Genomic DNA, 18,098 nt, shown 5'->3' with positions numbered 1-18,098 from the left:
GATTGTTATAATAGGTGTTGTGTTTCCGGAAAGCTTGTGGGGCATCAAATAGTAGCAGGACCTCAAAGTTGGGGATGAGAAAGCAAATTTCAGTCTAACCCTCTGGAGTGAGTGTGACTCTCAGAAAGGCTCTAGCAGGGCAGCCTGGGTGGCTCAGTGGTTTAGCACCTCCTTCAGCCCAGGGCCTGATCCTGGGGATCTGGGATCAAGTCCCATGTACTCCCTGTGTGGAACCTGTTTCTCCCTCGGCCTGTGTCTCTGCTTCTCTCTCTGTGTGTGTCTCTCATGAATGAATAAATAAAATTTTTTAAAAAAGGCTCCAGCACTAAAGGGTGGTCATATAAGGATTTAACAGACAGTCTCATTGACGTGAGTCCTATGACCCTGAAGTCCTTCATCAAGTGGGCTGTGTAGGGAAGACCAAGGATCTCTCTCCTTGTCTGAACCCTTCACATCAACTTGTCATCAAAACCTATTGATTTTACCTTTTGACCAGATAGCTAGTCATTCTCCAGATTTACACTTACCGCTAAAGTATTAGTGCAGACATCATTCTTTTTTTCCTGCATATCTTTTAATTAGCCTCTTATCCTCAAGTTACCCATTTTCAATTCTTTCTCTAGAATGAAGTCAGAATGATATTCCTCACACAAAAGCCTGATCATATCACTTTACTACTTAAAATCCATCAGGTGTTCCTACTCCTTGAGCAATAAACACAAACTCTTCAAGATGAAGAACTCTTTAAGACCCCTTGAAATGTGGATTCTTCCTTTTGTCTATCTCATCTCTTGCCATTAATTTTCAATTTATTCACTGCTTCCATACAATTCTACAATGTATTTATAACAAAACATTTTGTAGTTTCCAGAATGCGCTATATGTGCCCTATGTTCTCCTTTTATGTGTTCCTAGCTCTATAAATCCAAAAATCTCCTAAAGGAGACTTCTCTATCACCAATCCTGCCCTCCCCCACTGTCCCCACCAAGACGGGTGCTCCCTGTTATTGCCTTTTCTTTCCCATTGCTTATTTCAGTAACTATTGACCTATCAATTGTCTACAATGTGTCAGATACTCTTTGAAGTACTGGAGTTACAATGATGAAAACAGAAATCATTCCTTTCCTTGTGTAATATACAGTCTATTGAGGAAGACAATGAAATGCCAATAAATACAAGCAGTTCATAACAAATAAACCTGGAAGCTAGTGATAAGTGCTAGGTAGGGAATCAAAGTGGGGTTAAGTGGTAGAGGGAATGCATGGTTACCTTAAGCAGGGAGCTAAAGGCAGATCTCTCTGAGGAGGTCATTTTGAACTGAAAGCAGAATGGCCAGAAAAAGCCAGCCAGGAAGAAGCAGGAAGAAGAGAATTAAAGACAAAAGGAAAATCCAATGTGAAGGCTTTGGGTGGTAGCAAAGTGTGGAGTGTTCACAGAACATGAAGCCATTAGTGTGTCTGGAATGGAATGAGCAGTGGAAGGAAGAGCATGAGATGAAGCTGGTGACAGATCACTCCAGGGCTTTGAGAACTAAAACAAGGGGATGAGATTTTGTTCTAAGTGCAAAGAGGAGTCAGAGGCTTGGGGGTGTGGATTTTAGTAGAGGCAATGATGTGGTCTGATTGATGTTAAAGACTGGGAGGTCCTAGAGGTTAATTGAAAAAGTAGGTTTGATGAGGGAGCAAAAGGGAAACTGAGGGCACAGCACAAGTTAACACCTGGCACCCCGCCTCCCTCCTGGTGGGACATGTGTGACATTCCTCAGACACTCCTGGCTACCCAAGAACAAAGGGAAGGGAGAAACAAAGGGTTATATGAGATCACAGTCCTGCAGGACAGGAGTCTCCATCAGTTTGCGACTGTCCAAATGATTTACAAGAATAAAACAATCTCCAGAAAGCTATAGATTCAATTTCCTGGAACCCTAACATCACCCTTCCCTCCATAGGGTAGAAAAATTTTTTATAATCAATCATTCCCCACAACCCCAGTGCAGCTCTTTCTGCCCATGTGTCCTGTCCCTGTGCTATAATAAAAACACCCTTTTTGCAGTGAAAATATCTCAAGAATTCTTTCTTGGCCACAGGCTCTGAACACCCCCACTCCAAACCACATTAGGTTAGGGCCGGATTTTGTGAGTCTGACATAATATGTCACAAAAGAGATCTAATTGTCAGGGCTGTGAACAGAGAAGCATCCTGAACAGATGCACCTGACAGTGATGGCAGTGATGAATTAGCGGCAGAGAGGCTGTGCTGTGACAAGGGAAGGCTACTGTACTAGTCTCAGCAGGAGTGAAAGGGGTTCTGGCTTGGGTCGGGAACAATGGGAATGCAAAGCAGGGAAGTAGATGTGAGAGTCCTGGAGGAGACAGAACTATACAAATAGCTGGTAGCAGAGTCCAGGTTTCACAAGGCATTACAACTGCCACAAACTTCCCTGAAGTTTCTGGATGGTAGTGGTGGTGGCATAGCACAGATGTTAGTAGTTCCAATAATTTAAAGGTAGAAAATGAAACACAGCAAGAGAGAGACAGAGAGAGATCTCTAGGCCAACAGCAAATGAGAAATAAAGACAGGAAGGAGCCCAGGACATTAACACAAAGAATCAAAGCACATATTTACATTAGACTACCAATCGCCATTATTTAGGTTGAAATACTAGTATTAAAAATAAATGAGAGCCTTGCTGGATAAAGTATTCTTGGTTGCATGTTCTTCTCATTTAGGACCCTGAATATATCCTGCCAGCCCTTTCTGGCCTGCCACATCTCTGTGGAGAGGTCTGCTGTTACCCTAATATTCCTCCCCATGAAAGTCAGGGACTTCTTGTCTCTTGCTGCTTTAAGGATCTTCTCTTTATCTTTGGAATTTGCAAGCTTCACTATTAGATGTTGAGGAGTTGAACGGTTTTTATTGAAAGATATAAATGTGAGACAAGATTCCATCAAAATCCTAGAGGAGAACACAGGCAACACCCTTTTTGAACTTGGCCACAGTAACTTCTTGCAAGATACATCCACGAAAGCAAAAGAAACAAAAGCAAAAATGAACTATTGGGACTTCACCAAGATAAGAAGCTTTTGCACAGCAAAGGATACAGTCAACAAAACTCAAAGACAACCTACAGAATGGGAGAAGATATTTGCAAATAACATATCAGATAAAGGGCTAGTTTCCAAAATCTATAAAGAACTTATTAAACTCAACAGCAAAGAAACAAACAATCCAATCATGAAATGGGCAAAAGACATGAAGAGAAATCTCACAGAGGAAGACATAGACATGGCCAACATGCACATGAGAAAATGCTCTGCATCACTTGCCATTAGGGAAATGCTGAGTGAAGTAAGTCAATCGGAGAAGGACAAACAGTGTATGTTCTCATTCATTTGGGGAATATGAATAATAGTGAAAGGGAATATAAGGGAATGGAGAAGAAATGTGTGAGAAATATCAGAAAGGGAGACAGAACATAGAGACTTCTAACTCTGGGAAATGAACTAGGGGTGGTGGAGGGGGAGGAGGGCGGGGGGTGGGGGTGAATGGGTGACGGGCACTGAGGGGGACACTTGACGGGATGAGCACTGGGTGTTATTCTGTATGTTGGTAAATTGAACACCAATAAAAATTAATTTATAAAAAAATAAAAAATAAAAAAATAAAAATAAAGTGGCATACCTAGTTTTCAAAAGTCCATTGGAGCATGACTGAGCTATATATCCCTACAAATATAGAGGGATCATTTTGTATTTGACTTGATAAAATTTCTGTTTGCTTTTCAAAGAAGTGAGACACCTAGAAGACAATGTAATAAATGTCGTTCATGAAACCATGTGCCTACTTTCCAGTATTGATCCAGGTTCTTTTCTCAGTGTTGCCCATTATGCAGTAGGTCACTTTGACTTTTGAAGATTTGATTAATAAGCTTCCACCTACAGAATTCTGAAGCTACATATTCTAAGAGCCAATAGCCAGCCCGAAGAGTGGGAACTGTGTAGCTACATTTCAAAAAACAGGTCATGGAAGGAAGAGTAAGAACTAGAAGCCACAGACCTAAAGTAGTTACGGTATAAATGGAATAGAATCCACACTTGTTATGGTATAAATGGAAGAGAATCTACATCTGCTTCTTAATCCACGAAAACTCTAACATCAGAACACTTTAGCTGCAAGTTACCAGTCAAGAGTTCTCTCTCTGAGATTCCTCTGATTGAAAACACTCCACCAGAGAATACTTAATCTCTTTCTTCAGGTCCTGGAGGTTAATTGAAACCACTCTGACCTTGAAGCCAGATTTACATACAGAGGGTTGAGGTTCCTGAATCCCAAGAGCCAAATGTACTCAGGGGCAAAGGAAGAGGTCTTACTTTTGGACTATGGTAACAGTTCTAGAGCTGGAGTCCTCAGCACTAGATTGCAGAGTTCCAGCCTAGCTTCAAGATACTAGTGGAGGAGCTTCTAAGAAGAAAGCACAGGAGGCAATAGAGTAGAGTTCTTAACCCAAAACCCATGTGGGGGCTGGGGAACCCCCTGTACTTGTCCAGAAAGTGGACAAGTGTTTATGTGGACATTTGCATTTTCATCTGGGGTGAAGAGCTGTACTTTCACTAGAACCTCAAAGAACCCCGTGATCCAATGGGTCAATATACTTCTGAAATAGAGGAGGATCCCAAATTAAATAGAAGGAAGAGATGACTAACTCCTGGTCCATGTAAGTTGACCAACACAATATAATATGCAAAAGATGAAACAAAAGCAATCCACATTCTTATGTCATTGGAGTTCAAACTCAGGAGACTCAAACTCATTCCTGTTCTCTTCAGAGTCTTCTTCTCTTTTATCCCCAATAAAGAAAATCCCCATTGCAAATATTTGAAAAGCGTATGTAAAGTAAAAAGGTGGCGTGAATCACGTAAGAGTGCTACTTTCTTCTGGCATCTAGAAAGGGGCTCAAAAACAGAGACAGTTGGTTTCTTGTTAGCCACAGATTGCAGGATTTTGGACTTTGGGAGCTTGAGACTGTGGGAGATACTCCTGGTAAGTCGGGAGTAAAAACGTGGGTCTTATCTGTTAATGAGTTCAAGAATGTCTAGTTTTCCTGGGATCTTCCCTGGATCCTAAACCCCACAATGTTTTTCTTTTTCACAACAATGATACCTGGCATTTACTAAGAAGTTCCCATGTGTCAGCCTCAGATTTAAATTCTTTTCAGTGCAAACTTATTTAATCTTCACAATGACACTGTGGGGTGCTAGAATTATATCTATTTTACAGATAAAGAAACTGAGTCATTAACAGGACAGAGACTTAAGGCAGAAATGGAAGCCATATAGAGATACTCCACATGAGTCCCAGTGGACTCCTAGGGCTTAGAGAAGGAACCAGAAAGGCTGGCATAAGAACACATGCAATCATAGGTTGTCCCAGGGCACCTATGATTGCGCCATGAGAGTTTCTGTAAACTCTAATAGGAAAAACAGCAGCAGTGGAGTCAGAGGATAGAAGTCTAGATCCAGACCATGTCAAGCCTAGCAGTGAGGCCATAGGTAAAATGCCTGGTCTCTATAAGGCTTAGTGGAACGTGGAAATGGCAACCTCAACACCCAAGGATATTTGGAGGGTCAATGTGGACAGCAGGCTTAGAGATGCTCACACTCTAAAGGGCTATTCAACATAAAATACCATGACTGCTACTGTTCCTCCTCACTTTCTGATCCTTTACCTGCATGGACTCAGCCTCCAGTTCCCAGAATACAGAGAAATGAACTTACCATCTCCTCTGAGCCTCGGCTTCCTCTCTGCCGTCTGCCCAACCCAGACTTCTTATAGTCTTGCTGCCTCCCTTCAGTGTCAAGCTGTTTAGAAAAGCAACTTCCTAGTTCAGCAAGTTCCAGAAATTCACCACAGCCCTTCCCACGAAGTTGGATGTTGATAACACAAGAGCAGTTGATAATACTTAGTAGCAGTGGTCACCAGGAGGGCAGAAGGTCACCTACTTCCATGGGAGATAGTCTGGAGACAGGGGCAAGTGTGAATCACTCCTGGACATCCCGGGCTGTGCAGTGCAGGAATCATGCCCACACCCCCAGGAGTCAAATTTCCTCTAATTATGATACAAGCCTCAGTTTAAGGTCGTACATTGGAAAATGTTTTGTCTTAATCATAATGCCCAGGGCAAATTTTCCAGTTATTGTGAAGTCTCAGTCAATGTTAACAATTCCAGCAGCCTTCTCAGGCAAGGGAGCAAAAATAATAATACAAAAAAATAAGGTAGGAAAGGAAAAAGCCACTGAGAAAATCCTGACAGTGAGGGGTGATTGCTGGAAACAGTCTTAAAATGAAATATAACAAACATGGGTCATTATTAGAAAAATTTCTCAGATGGATCTGAGGGAAGGTGCTCTGTAGATGGTAGGTCCATATTGATAGTGTGTTTTAAGGTGCAGAATGTTAAGTTTTAGAGAGTCTGAGGGAAGTAGGGAAGGATTTCTGGGAAGCTAAATGGCAGAAAAATTCTTGACTTTGTTGAAAAGCTGTTCAGGCTGAATATCTGAACAAATATTTTGCTCAAGAGATATCATCTATGTAGAAAATTTAGATCGTTTCTAATTATGTGGCCATTAAAAATGCAATGTAATTCCAATGTAGTTTAGTTAGTAGTGTAATTTATCTGTTTCATATGTTTTCTCATCTCTTGATAGTCTATGGGCCCCTCTCCTATGTTAGTTTTTCTCTGCTATTGTGTCTAGCAGAGGACAAATAGACACTCAGCAAATACCTGTGGCTTATTAGTTAGATTGATGACTCTGGGTAGACCGATGAAAATGCCACCTCCCCTCTCTACGTGGATTTCTACTTATCCTATTACATAGATGCTTCATACATGCAACAAGTATTTGAGTTGCTTCAGGGTTCCAGGAAGCATGCTAGCACTAGGGATTTGGTAAAACCCTAGTGGGATTCACTTTTTTTTTTTTAAGGAGGAGACATTAGATATTAAATAAAAATCACATATATAAATTCAGAAAGAAAAAAACGTGGTGCAGTGAAAGGATATGTTGGGAACTTGACCTGAGGAAGGCTCCCCAGAGACAGTGGTTTCAGAGCTGAGGTCTTACTTCGAATAAGCATTACTGCATCAGGTGGGGAGAACATTCTAGGTCAGTAAAGACTTGGGGCAGCCTGGCTGGAGGGTGGTAAAGGAGGCGAGACAGGTAGAGAGCCTCTGGACCACGCCCAGTCTCAGATCATGTTATGGCTGTCAGTATGTGTTCCATGTGTCATCGTGTGAAATAAAAGGCAGTTAATTCCTTCTGTACGCCTGCTCCCTCTACTCGGAGAACGCTAGGGAACTTTCTACATAACAGGCTGTAGGACGACAGGCTAGAACTTTATTATTTTTTTTAAAGATTTATTTATTTATTTATTCATAGAGACAGAGAGAGAGAGAGAGAGGCAGGGACACAGGCAGAGGGAGAAGCAGGCTCCATGCAGGGAGCCTGACGTGGGACTCGATCCAAGGTCTCCAGGATCACGCCCTGGGCTGCAGGCGGTGCTAAACTGCTGCGCCACTGGGTCTGCCCCAGGGTAGAACTTTAAAAAGAGTATATTGCTCTTCCCCCTTATTGTCAATACAATGTGTTCGTTGCTAATAAAAAAAGAAAAAAAAAGACAAGAAAATTCAGAAAAGCCAGAGAAGGGGGAAGAGATCTCCCATAATACTGAATTGGAATTGGAATAGAACTGAAATCCGATTACATCCATTCAGTACAATGCTGTTTTGTTTTGTTTCATAATATATCATAGACCTTTGTGATGCTTTAAAGTATATTTATGCTATAGTTACAACTAAAAAAAACCCAATATATAAATAGATGAAAGTAGAGATATACGTACAACATAAAGATCCACAATGAAGGATAAAGTCAACTCTTCCATGGCTTAAGTGGACATTATCAAAACTTCCCAGAAAACAGGGATTGGGAGAAGAAAAAAACTTACCAGACAAAAGGAGCCCTTCTGGCTTATTTGCCTGAAGTATCTGTCCCTCCCCTGGTGGCTGACACAGTCATGAAAAAAGATATCAACCCTCCCTGTATAGCTTTCAGAAGATACCACCCACAAGACTCTTGAGCTTCTAAATCTTCCCGCAGAAATTCTATTTAAATTGGCCTGTGGTGTTATGATTAAGCATTTCTTTTCTCTATCTTTGCCCTCCAGTTTGGAAGGGAAGGAAAGGCAGTGCAATCAGTCATCTTGGCAAAGGTCTCAGGCAGTGAATATGCCCACCCACATAACCTTAAAAAGAAATTGAATTCCTTGGACAAATTCCCCATTACTATGTTTATGCCTTCTCAGCCCCACTGGGGGTTCATTTATTTATCCTATGCATCTTTACGTGGTTGTGCTCTGTGTTATCATCTAAGTGAATAAGACACAGCCTCCATCCTGGAGGAGCTCAAAAACTAGTGGAGACACAGACACAGAAACAGATAATTATGAACACCTTGGAGGAGCCAGCATATGCACCCATTCTTGCATCAGCCCCATCAGAAGACAGCTAATTACTTGATGGGAGCAATGGAGAGTGGTTAGAGGAGGTGCTTGGAGGAAACAGCCCTTCTGCTGAATGGAAGAAGTAGGATACTTTTGTGCAAGCTCAGTGGCTGGACATGTACACACAGACAATACTCTAAATTCAGCAGATTAATTAGGACTTGTTTTATCACATTAAAAGTATTTTTACTACTCCAAAAGCATATTGGAAGAGTATATGTCTGGGGCCCTTTGATTATCAGAAGGCTGTGATAACCATAGAAAGGTTATCACCTATACTAGAACACTAGAAACATAATGAAATGGTGACTTGTCTATAAATCAACACTATGAATAGACTATTTAAAAGTCACTGAGGAAGTGAAACAGAGATACTGTTAGACTTATGAGCTACCATTGCTGAGCACTTTATTCTTAGGCCAGACTTTGTGGGAAGCATTTAAAAATCTGTGTCTCATTTACTTCTCACAATGGCTTTATGAGGCAGATTCTATCTGCCCAGGTGGTCCATCTATTCAGAGGTTATTATAACTGGCATTTTATTGAAAAAAATGAGACTTGGGGGTTAAATGCCTTGCTCAAGATGACAGCTGACAAAATAAAAGGAAAGAATTCAAATTTGAGTCTAATTAAAACAATATTACACTAAGCTCTGGGTTTTTTTTTTTAAATTAAACTCAGTAAAAAGTGCTTCCTGGGAAGGGAAGAAGAGGTGCCTCTGACCCCCTTCTCTTGTAGTCTGGTAAGTGTTCTATGCTCAAAAGCTCTGGCACTGAAAGATGTATTAAGAGTTAAACTGAATCAAGCTACTTATCACATCCATATCAGGACACGATATTACTTCTCAGCTCAGGGTCTGCTGTTACTGAGCTTGATTGGGTTAACATTACCTTGATCACAGAGGGAAATTGTAGCCAATCTGCTGGGGAAGGTATCTTTTATCTGAAAATGTGAGGCAAACATAAAAATGTTCCAATTCACTTCAGAGGAAAAAAAAGGCAAGAATGGATGGGAAGCAGAACAGGCTAATTTCTTTTCTTTTCTTTTCTTTTCTTTTCTTTTCTTTTCTTTTCTTTTCTTTTCTTTTCTTTTCTTTCTTTTCTTTTCTTTCTCTTTCTTTCTTTCTTTCTTTCTTCTTTTTTTTTTTTACTTTCAGTTTAGTTAACATAGAGTGTATTATTAGTTTCAGGGGTAGAACTTAGTGATTCACCAGTTGCAAGTATAACACCTAGTGCTCATCACATCACGTGCCCTCCTTAATGCTAGTTGCCTAGTTACCCCATACCCCCACCCAGCTCCCCTCCAGCCACCCTCAGTTTGTTTCCTATGGTTGTCTCTTATGGTTTATCTCCCTCTCTTTTTTTATCTTATTTTATTTTTCCTTCCCTTCCCCTGTGTTCATTTGTTTTGTTTCTTAAATTCTACGTATGAGTGAAATCATATGGTATTTGTCTTTCTATGATTGACTTATGTCGCTTAGCACAATACCTTCCAGTTCCATCCATGTCACTGCAAATGGCAAGATTTCATTCTTTTTGATGGCTGAATAGTATTCCATTGTGTATAAATACCACATATTTTTTATCCATTCATTTGTTGATAGACATCTGGGCTCTTTCCACACTTGGGCTATTGCAGGTATTGCTGCTATAAACATTGAAGAACAGGCTAATTTCTGAGCCCCCATCCAGTCATCTAGACTAAGATTATATACTTCAGAGTTTCTACAGTTTCCTGTAACCTTCCTCACTGACTTGCTTTGCTCTTTCCCAAGATCAAATATAATAAAAGATTGAAGAGCTGCTGATCTTTGCATCATATAATTTGCTTTCTTTTGTTGCACCCAGAGGAGTGCCTCTAATGGCAATTATGCCTGCTCTCTGAAATCATTCATTTCTTTGAGGGATATATCTCTGAAATAGCAAATAAGATAGCAAACTGGGAGAAAAATACATCACATATTTTCATTACAAGATATTATCCAGTAAAGCCAGTTTGATGATTTGAATTGCGGTTGAGACTAATAACGACCTCACAGTTACCACCACCTTCAGCAATCTAGAGGCAGGACAACCAAATACAGAATTAAAAAGATGAATTTGTCATTCAGAGGCACCTCTGGTGGTTCAGAAAAGTGATTCTCTTATTAATTAAACTTTTTTTTAATTGAGAACTAAGTGTATTATGCAATAAGACCTCTCAGACAAGCATCCCTCTACTTAACAGCATTATCATCAATAATTTATTGACTGGGTCTTGTGAGTGAGACATTGTCCTAGAACTTGGGACTTGACACATATGAAAGTCAATTTGCTGAGTCTGTATGGAGAGCTGCCTCTGCAAGCTTTCAATCTAGCTGGAGATGTAAGCCACATGCAGAGAAAGGAGAGATGATGACATGAGACTGTACATGCCCATACAGACCAGGAGGTGGCTAGAGTGCAGTGAGACTGTGAGCTAGCTAAGAACTGGGGCTGGACAGGAGAGGCATCTTGCGCTTTCTCCCCCAACCACACAAGTCTAGAGGATGTCAGCTTCCCACAGCATCCTGTACAGCTGTGACTCTTCCTAGATAGCCAATTCAATTATTTCTGAAAATGCTAATATTTATTGGGTTTTGGAAATTGAGCAATTTCAGGGACGCCTGGGTGGCTCAGTTGGTTAAGCGTCTGACTTTGGATTTTGGCTTAGGTCATGATCTTGGAGTAGTGGGATTGAATCCTGCATTGGCTGCATTGGGCTCTACAATGAGCGTTGATCATGGAGCCTGCTTGGGATTCTCTTTCCCTTTCTCTCTGCTTCTCCTCCCATCCACCTCCATCCACCCTGCTAGCACTCACTCACTCTCTCTCTCAAAAAACAAAAAGAAGAAGAAAAGAAGAAGAAGAAGAAGAAGAAGAAGAAGAAGAAGAAGAAGAAATAAGAAGAAAGAAGAAGAAAGTGCAAAGAAAGAAAAAAGAAAAGAAATTGAGTAATTTCATATTAAGCAGAGAGGGATTGCAGGGGAGAAATGCATTTTATACTTCTTCCCAACACACACACACACACACACACACACACACACACACACATTGCACATACACTTTTATTTTTAAGTACTATTTTCAACTATAATAATTTTTTTATGAGTCTGGTGAATGTAGAACTTTCTTTTCCTTTTTCTTTGCTATTTTTCCCTAACTTCCTCAATTCTGAGTCAAAAATGTCTGACCTCATCCTGGCAGAAAGTGTCCAAACTCTATTGCGGGGCAGGGTCTGGGCCAGTTTAAGCTTAGGGCTAAGTCCCTAGGAACTAAATGAAGAAGGTTCTGGGAAGAAAGAGTCAGATGGGCAGGTCGGGACCTTAAGGAGATCTGAAAGTCAAATCCCTGAAGCCACAGACAACGTCAAGAGAGAAGGAACTTTGCAAAGGAGAGGAGGCCAATGGACAGTGAGAGGACAGGCTAGGGCACCAGCAAGGAGCCCATACTCCTTCTTGATTGGCCTGGCTTACCGCATAGGAGGGTCAGAATGAGTATCAGAAAAGGCAAACACCATCTACTCCATTCTGAAAGTATTTGAGGTGGCGGCTCTTCAAGTTTTGGAAGAGAAACTGTATTTTCTGGAGGATCTGAAATGGCAGGCATGAGACAGTCACATGAGAGAAGGCGTGTAGGCAGCCACTGCCTTTCCTGATTGGGCCTGGAAATCCATCTTTCTGCGACCCTAAGTTTCTCCAATGCAGAAACCATGCCTTAGTTGTTTTTGTGTCCCCTGGCTTTCAGTAACCCTGTTAAAAGTCAATTCAAGTCACATCAGATTCCTTGCCTCTGGGCCAGTCCTCTCTGGCCACACACTGACTTTCCCATTACACAGCTTTCTGTTTAAACAAAAACATAATAGAACTGATAAAATAGGGGATCCCTGGGTGGCTCAGCGGTTTAGCGCCTGCATTTGGCCCAGGGGGTGATCCTGCAGTTGGGGATCCAGTCCCACATCGGGCTCCCTGCATGGAGCCTGCTTCTTCCTCTGCCTGTCTCTGCGCCCCCCCCTTTCTTTCTCATGAGTAAACAATAAAATAAAAACTTAAAAAAAAAAAAAAGAACTGAAAAAATACTAGATTGCTTGTGCAATCTGACCAAGGGTGTGCTTACCCAGGGGAGGCAGACTCTCTAGGCCTGAACAGTACAAAGGCAACTTTAGCACCCAGTGGATAGGTAATTTTGAACTATGTTTCAAAATTGCTTCCCTTTCTTGTCAATATCTTGCTTATCAAAATGGGTAATTTACTGAAACACATGTAACCTCAAGCTATGACATTAAACAATAGATTAGAATAAAATAAAGAATCAGAAAAATAACAGCTGTGTAGAGTGACTTTGCTGGAAGTAATCAAATCAAATGCAATGTTTTAATCCTCAAATAATTCTATGATTCTGGCTCTGATAAAAGGGAAGGGAATTGTTTTACCAAAAGGGATAATAGCCACTTAGGGATTTGCTTTCCTTTTAACAGTTAAGAGACAGGTAAAGGCATAATTTGAGATTGTTATTTGGGTGACAGCTTTTTTTGTACTTAAACTTTACTTCCTAAGTATTCTCTTTCAATGGCTAGTTTCTTGTTTCTTTGTTATAACAGTAAAACTAAAATTTTGTAGCTCATCTGTTACTGTAAATAATAAAAATAAATTTCCATATGAAAATAGTCCTTTGCTAAAATGAAAGCATAAAAGTAATATATTCTCTTATAAATATCCATACCATACAGAAATGCAAAAAGAAGTAAAAGCCATTAGTCATATTCACTAAAGACAACTACTGTTTTTTTTTTTAAAGACAATCACTGTTAACAAGTTGGTAGGCTTTCAGAATTTTTTAGCTCATATATTCACAAATAAATTTTCAGCAAAAATATATTCAAGCTTTATTTTTTATTAGTTTTTAAAACTAAACTGTATATTAAAGACATCTTTTCATGTTAATATAGGTCTACATCAACCTTTATAAGGGCTGCATAATATTCTATTTTACAATGCAGCATAACTTATTTAAAATATTCCATACTGATGAAAATCTTGCCATTTGTTTTTATCATAATTGACCTTTTATTTTAAAAATTACAAGGAGCGATTTCTAGCATTGAAAGTATTGCCTGGGCAGCTCTGGTGGCTCAGCGGTTTAGCGCCGCCTTCAGCCCAGGGTATGATCCTGGAGACCCGGGATCAAGTCCCACGTCAGGCTCCCTGCACGGAGCCTGCTTCTTCCTCTGCCTGTGTCTCTGCCTCTCTCTCTGTGTCTCTCATGAATAAATAAATAAAATCTTTTTTTAAAAAAAGAAAGTATTGCCTGTATCAAACACTCATATCACTATTAATTCCATCGAAAAGCTGCCTTTTATTTTTTAAGGCACTAAGTCCAACTGATGGGGTATATGTCCTCAAAATAGAGAGTTTCCATTGTTTATCCAAATGTCAAAATTAAGATTATTGAGAAGTTTATTGCTTTATGGCTGAGCAAGATGCTGCTAGCACATTTTAGGTAAATAATATTCTTTATTAGAATTATGAGGTCATCTGTTTAAAACTTTCAGGATAATTCACAGAATACAGATTTATTTATTCAAATTACACACTGAAAGTTTGGGCTATTAGCTGTACACCTCTTTAAAGAAATAAGACACAAATAAATCTGCCTTGATATACTATACATAATTGAAATAAATAAAACCTGGAAGACCAATTTTGTTATACCATGTTCTGTTAGGATCTTTAAAAAAAATCACATATTTAGTAGTCCATTTATGCTTAAAATATTTATAAGCATGAGAAGCTTAAAGAAAAAAAAACTTCTGTACATGATAAAAAAAGTAATAAACGTTTTTGAAATTGCATTGTAATTTAAAACACTTTCTTAAAGAAATTCTTGGTATTATCTTTTTTTGGGGGGGGTAATTGCTATCAAAAACAACACTGCAAGACATCCCAGGGCATTTATTTTTTGCCTGTATTTTTCCTATAATTTCTCTAGGAAAACTGCTACAAGTAGATTTACTATGGTGGAAGTGTATAGTATAGCACTTCAGCCAGTCTTGAGGGTTAACTTGCTCCCAGATAATACACTCCTTACTTGATGACCTAAGGCCCTTGATCTGGAACAGAACTAATTTTCGTTGTATATTTTTTTATTGGAGTTCGATTTGCCAGCATATAGCATAAGGCCCAGTGCTCATCCGTCAAGTGCCCCCTCAGTGCCCATCACCCAGTCACCCCATCCCCCTGCCCACCTCCCTTCCACTACCCCTTGTTCGTTTCCCAGAGTTAGGAGTCTCTCATGTTCTGTCACCCTCTCTGATATTTCCCACTCAGTTTCTCTCCTTTCCCCTTTATTCCCTTTCACTATTTTTTATATTCCCCAAATGAATGAGACCATATAATGTTTGTCCTTCTCCAATTGACTTACTTCACTCAGCATAATACCCTCCAGTTCTGTCCACGTTGAAGCAAAAGGTGGGTATTCATCATTTCTAACGGCTGAGTGATATTCCATTGTATACATATACCACAGCTTCTTTATCCATTCATCTTTCGATGGACACCGAGGCTCCTTCCACAGTTTGGCTATTGTGGACATTTCTGCTAGAAACATCGGGGTGCAGGTGTCTCTGTTTTTCATTGCATCTGTATCTTTGCGGTAAATCCCCAGCAGTGCAATTGCTGGGTCATAGGGCAGGTCTATTTTTAACTCTTTGAGGAACCTCCACACAGTTTTCCAGAGTGGCTGTACCAGTTCCCATTCCCACCAACAGTGCAAGAGGGTTCCCCTTTCTCCACATCCTCTCCAACATTTGTTGTTTCCTGTCTTGTTAATTTTCCCCATTCTCACTGGTGTGAGGTGGTATCTCATTGTGGTTTTGATTTGTATTTCCCTGATGGCCAGTGATGTGGAGCATTTTCTCATGTGCTTGTTTTGATAGCCATGTGTATGTCTTCTTTGGTGAAATTTTTGTTCTAGCCCTTTATCTGATAGGTCATTTGCAAATATCTTCTCCCATTCTGTAGGTTGTCTTTTAGTTTTGTTGACTATTTCTTTGGCTGTGCAGAAGCTTTTATCTTGATGAAGTCCCAATAGTTCATTTTTGCTTTTGTTTCCCTTGCCTTCATAGATGTATCTTGCAAGAAGTTGCTGTGGCCAAGTTAAAAAAAGGTGTTGTCTGTGTTCTTCTCTAGGATTTTGATAGAATCTTGTCTCACATTTAGATCTTTCATCCATTTTGAGTTTATCTTTGTGTATGGTGTAAGAGAATGGTCTAGTTTCATTCTTCTGTACGTGGATGTCCAATTTTCCCAGCACCATTTATTGAAGAGACTGTCCTTTTTCCAGTGGATAGTCTTTCCTGCTTTGTCGAATATTAGTTGACCATAGAGTTGAGGGCCCATTTCTGGGTTCTCTATTCTGTTTCATTGATCTGTATCTGTTTTTGTGCCAGTACCATACTGTCTTGATGATCACAGCTTTGTAGTACAACTTGAACTCTGGCATTGTGATGCTCCCGCCTCTGGTTTGCTTTTTCAATATTCCCCTGGATATTCGGGGTCTTTTCTGATTCCACACAAATCTTAAGATTATTTGTGGAACAGAACTAATTTGCTTTCTCTGAGATTTGCAGACCACTGGCCTGAGGAGTGAAGAACTGGAATGTTCCCAAGCCACAGAAGAAGGACATGTGTTTGAAGCCACACTGGCTTTCTGATTAGGCGAGCATTTTTTAGCAAAGCATTTTCCTTTTTTTAGATCACACAAATGATTTTACTAACCTCTCTTTGTGCATCTATAGATCTTGCCCTTCTTTGCAGATAGAACAGAGTACTCCTGCACACCATGGAGCCAGAACAAGACCCTCTCACAATCCCTAAGCACTGAGATAACAAGCCCTGAGACAATATTTGTAGCTGGTAGCATTGAGTCTGCACAAGATCTGGAAATGTTGCAGTTACTGCACTCCCTGTGCTGATGAATTACCCTAAACCCCTTCCAAAGCCCCTGGGCTGATTGTTTCCTTTGCTGTGCAGTAGCTTTTTATCTTGATGAAGTCCCAATAGTTCATTTTTGCTTTTGTTTTTCTTGCCTTTGGAGACATGTCTAGCAAGAAGTTGCTATAGCCGAGGTCACAGAGGTTACTGTCTGTGTTCTCTAGGATTTTGATGGATTCCTGTCTCACATTTAGGTCTTTTATCCATTTTGGGTTTATTTTTGTGTATGGTGTAAGAAAGAGGTCCAGTTTCATTCTTCTACATGTGGCTGTCCAATTTTCCCAATACCATTTGTTGAAAAGACTCTCTTTTTTCCATTGGATATTCTTCCTTGCTTTGTCAAAGATTAGTTGACCATAGAGTTGAGTATTCACTTCTGAGTTCTCTATGAACTCAGAAATTCTGAGTTCCATTGATCTATGTGTCTGTTTTTGTGCCAATACCATGCTGTCTTGATGATTACAGCTTTGTAATACAAGCTTGAAGTCCGGAATTGTGATGCCACCAGCTTTAGTTTTCTTTTTCAGCATTCCTCTGGCTATTCCATACAAATTGGATTCCATACAAATTTTAGAATTATTTGTTCCAGCTCTGTGAAAATGATAGTATTTTGATGGGGATTGCACCAAATGCATAGATTGCTTTGGGTAGTATAGACATTTTAACAGTATTTATTCTTCCAATCCATGAGCATGGACTGTTTTTCCATTTCTTTGTGTCTTCCTCAATTTATTTCATAAGTGTTCTATACTTTTCAGAGTAAGACCCTTTGCATCTTTGGTTAGGTTTATTCCCAGTATTTTATGGTTTATGGTGTAATTGTAAATGGTATCGATTCCTTAATTTCTCTTTCATCTGTCTCATTGTTAGTGTATAGACTTGCAACTGATTTCTGTGCAATGATTTTATATCCTGCCACTTTTGTGGGTAGAGTTTTTTGGGTGAAGTCTTTTGGGTTTTCGAAGCAGTCAACAAAACCAAAAGACAACCTATAGAATGGGAGAAAATATTTGCAAATGTCTTATCAGATAAAGGACTAGTATCCAAGATCTGTAAGGAATATATCAAACTCAACAGTCAAAAAAATAAGTCAAGAAATGAGCAGAAGGCATAAACAGATGTTTCTCCTAAGAGAATACAAATGGGCAACAGACACATGAAGATATGCTCAACATCACCCAATGTTAGAGATTCAAATCAAAACCACAATGTGATACCACCTCACACCAGTCAGAACGGCTAAAATTAACAAGTCAGGAAACAACAAATGTTAGCGAGGATGTGAAGAATGGGGAACTCTTGTACACTGTTGGTGGGAATACAAGCTGGTGCAGCTGCTCTGGAAAAAAACAGTATGGAGGTTCCTCAAGAAGTTAAAAATAGAGATACCCTATAACCCAGCAATTGCACTACTAGGTATTTACCCCAAAGATATGAATATAATCATCCAAAGGGGCACTCACACCCTAATGTTTATAGTAGCAATGTCCATAATAGTCAAACTGTGGAGGATAGAGCCCAGATGTCCTTC

This window comes from Nyctereutes procyonoides, unplaced genomic scaffold (genome assembly GCF_905146905.1).
Source record: "Nyctereutes procyonoides isolate TBG_1078 unplaced genomic scaffold, NYPRO_anot_genome, whole genome shotgun sequence".
Classification (NCBI taxonomy): domain Eukaryota; kingdom Metazoa; phylum Chordata; class Mammalia; order Carnivora; family Canidae; genus Nyctereutes; species Nyctereutes procyonoides.
The sequence above is the reverse complement of the archived record's forward strand: the minus strand, read 5'-3'. Positions refer to the sequence as shown.